Genomic DNA, 3,531 nt, shown 5'->3' on the forward strand with positions numbered 1-3,531 from the left:
TATATGGAATGACTATCCAGCATTCACAAGTATATTTAATTTTAACTGACATGACATGAGCAAATGATAATGTTATAAAACAGCAGAGAGTTGTATGAAAGCAATTGATGCATCTCTAAAAGCATTTATAATGTGTTGTAAGGAGAAACTGTTACTATGATGAGCACAAATTACTAAATGTTGTGGAGGTTGAACTAACTGTTGTGCAAATGTTAATAGTGATTCTTCTTATTTGGTAGTGGTCAGCTAATGCAAGTGTGTATGGCTTGGTGACTTCTGTTACTTTTATTTAGGTAGGCCTGTAGAGAAAAGTAGTTTGATACCTCCCCCTACAGGTCATCTCAAAACATAACAAAACAAGTAACCAAAGACCAGAAAAGATACTTTGTAAAGGATATGAGTTGACTCTTCTGCAAAAAAATGAAGAACTAAATAAAAGGTGCCTTAAAATAGCTAAAATTAGACCAGTGTATCTTCAGTCACAGACCCTTTAATATTTACTTCACATTTAACATCTTGACTTTATTCAATGTCTCATCTTTGATATTTGCACATATTATCTTGACTCTGTTGTATATATTATTTGTTCTATATGGGGGGGTGAATATATACTTTATTTATATGTTAAGTACAGTACTGGAGAGGTCAGAAAAATATTTCACTGCACAATATAAAGATATATGATGAGTATGTGACTTATAAAAACTAGAAACAAGCACCGCTAAAAAAGGTGTGTCTAAAAGCAAGATAAAAACACTGAATCTGAGGGAAATGATCTTGCTGCATGGACAGATAATTTCATTTGACAACATTTCTTAAATTAAGATTATTAAATCTAGAAATAAGCATGTTGAACGCTTAAAATAAGAAATTAACTCTTAAAACAAGATAAATTAAAGCTGCAATCAGCGATGAACTGGCCCGAGCAGAGTGACCTGACAATTATTTGTTTCTTACCAAGATAAAACAACTTTATATTTAGAAGTGTTAGATAATGTATCTTGTTTTAAGAATTAATTTCTTATTTTAAGCCTTCAACATGCTTGTTTCTAGATTTAATCATCTTAATTTAAGAAATCTTGCCAAGTGAAATTATCTGTCCATGCAGCAAGATCATTTCCCTCAGATTTAGTGTTTTATCTTGTTTTTAGACACACCTTTTTTTGCAGTGTGGAAAATGATTCTGAGGAATCTTACAATCATAAAATGTTTATGAAATGCAGCAACAAGTAAGTGGACACCTAAAGAGAGGAAGCATTCTACATTATTGTAAGATTGAGCATACATCCTCACAAAAACCTCTGTATGTGTGTCTGTCTGTGTGTGAACAAGTTCCAGAAATGCTAACAATAGATGCAGCCCCTTTTGTCCCCTTGTCCCCACATTAAGTGCGTTGTGTGCCAAAACGCTGAACCACAGCTTCTTTTGTCCTCAGGCTGGGATATGATGTGGGCTAAATTGTCTGAGAACAATGGAGGCCAGCAGCCCTCTTCTGACAGATACTCTGGACCATCAATACAACCTGGTCAAAGGCACAAAATGTAAAGAGCCTATTCTGCATGCACACACTGTTTGAGTGTAGACTTGCAAATTATCATTATGCTCCTAGGAGACTTATTTGTGGCACTCTGTAATTATTAGGATGTATTTATAACTTTTATGATGTATTCTTTGTTATATTTGTATACTATCTTTCTACCATAGTTTTTCTACTGTTTATGCCCAATAGCATGTGCAGAGCATTTTTATTTAAATTGAGTACAATTGAAAATACAACAATTGAGATACAAAAATAAACCATCTTTGTCATTTATAATTATTGTCAAGTCAAATCTATTTATATAGCACATTTCATACGGCAGGCGTAAACTCAATGTGCTTAAAGTAAAAATCATACATGACAGAAATATACAATATACAAGCACTAAACATTGCATTAACATTATATATAAAACAGATAAAATAAACCATCAAATAATAAACTCAATGTGCTTAAATTAAAATCATACATGACGGAAATATACAATACACATACACTAAACATTGCATGAACATTATATGTAAAACAGATAAAATAAACCATAAAATAATGTGACATACATAAAAAAATATAAAAACATATAAGACAGCATAAAAAAATTAGGGTAAAGTGGGGTAAGAGGTAAACTTAGTGTGCTTAAAGTAAAAATCATACATGACAGAAATATACAATATACATACACTAAACATTGCATTAACATTATATGTAAAACAGATAAAATAAACCATAAAAAAAATGTGACATACATAAAAACATATAAGACAGCATAAAAAAGAGGGTAGAGTAGGGTAAGAGGTAGTGGTATTATCATTGTTAAAAGAAACAACAATAGTACTGCTTTTAAAAGAGCCTTTACCCTTTACTTAACTAAAAGCTTGAGAAAAAAGATGTGTTTTTAGTCTGCTTTTAAAGGAAGATACTGTTGTAACAGACCTGAGTTCATGTGGTACAGACCAGAGAGTAGGACAATATTGACTGAAGGCACCATGAGCTGCTTTAGTGTTTATTTTGGGTGAGGAGACCTTTATTTGATGATCTCAAGGATCTGTCTGGCGTGTATTCAGATTTTAATTGTGACATTAATTGTGATTGTGAGATAGTAAGTCGCCAGAACCACCACTGGGCGAACATAGGATTCACTGTTATGCTGATTTATACTGTCCTACAAAGTCTAACAAAGGATAAAACTGAGGAAAAACTGCTGTAAAGTTTTTAAATGTTTTTTAACTGGCCAGCCAAATGGGTTATACATAGATACGTATATGAACCTTATTTCTACATGTATTGATGATGTGATTTTTATGCTCAAAAATCATGATAATTTATTTGACCTTTGACACTAAAAATGTAGTTCCTGCACTGGTTTTGCTGTAAAAGGTTCTAATTGTTGTGCACGGACAGAGTGCAGTAATTACAATGTTGTCGTCTTCTTTCAGCTTTTATATTTTGTTTTCAGTGAATAAACATTTTCAAATTGATTTTGTTATAAGTGTATTTAACAGTGTTTGACAACTCTTTTCAAAGATCTGTGTATTTTAGACTTAATATTATAAATACATTTTATAGTTTAATCTTAATATAATTCTATCTCACTTTTTTACTTAATCACTATAGCTAAAAATGTCCCTTTCAAATAAACTTATAATTTCTATTATTTTTATGTTTAAATTAGTATATATATCCAAAGCAGACAGTGGTAAGTGCAATTACTGCTTGGTTTTCAGTTGGATTTTGTGTTTTTTTATATAATTATTTCTCTGAAATAAAGCAAAATTGAATTCTAAAACTTTGTCACAAGATTAAACAGACATCAAGGAGTTCATTTTTAGTTACAACTCAATTTTTACTAAAAATGTAGTTACTGCAGTTAGACCTTGTAGGGCAGTGTAGATGTTTAAATGCTTGCGATGTCACTATAAGACCACTAGATGTCAGGATAGAACAAGTCACTGTCTGTTTAGGCCTTTATTGGCCTTTAAAACCTGAGCCCT

Source organism: Centropristis striata, chromosome 23, assembly GCF_030273125.1.
Source record: "Centropristis striata isolate RG_2023a ecotype Rhode Island chromosome 23, C.striata_1.0, whole genome shotgun sequence".
In the NCBI taxonomy this organism is placed as follows: Eukaryota; Metazoa; Chordata; class Actinopteri; order Perciformes; family Serranidae; genus Centropristis; species Centropristis striata.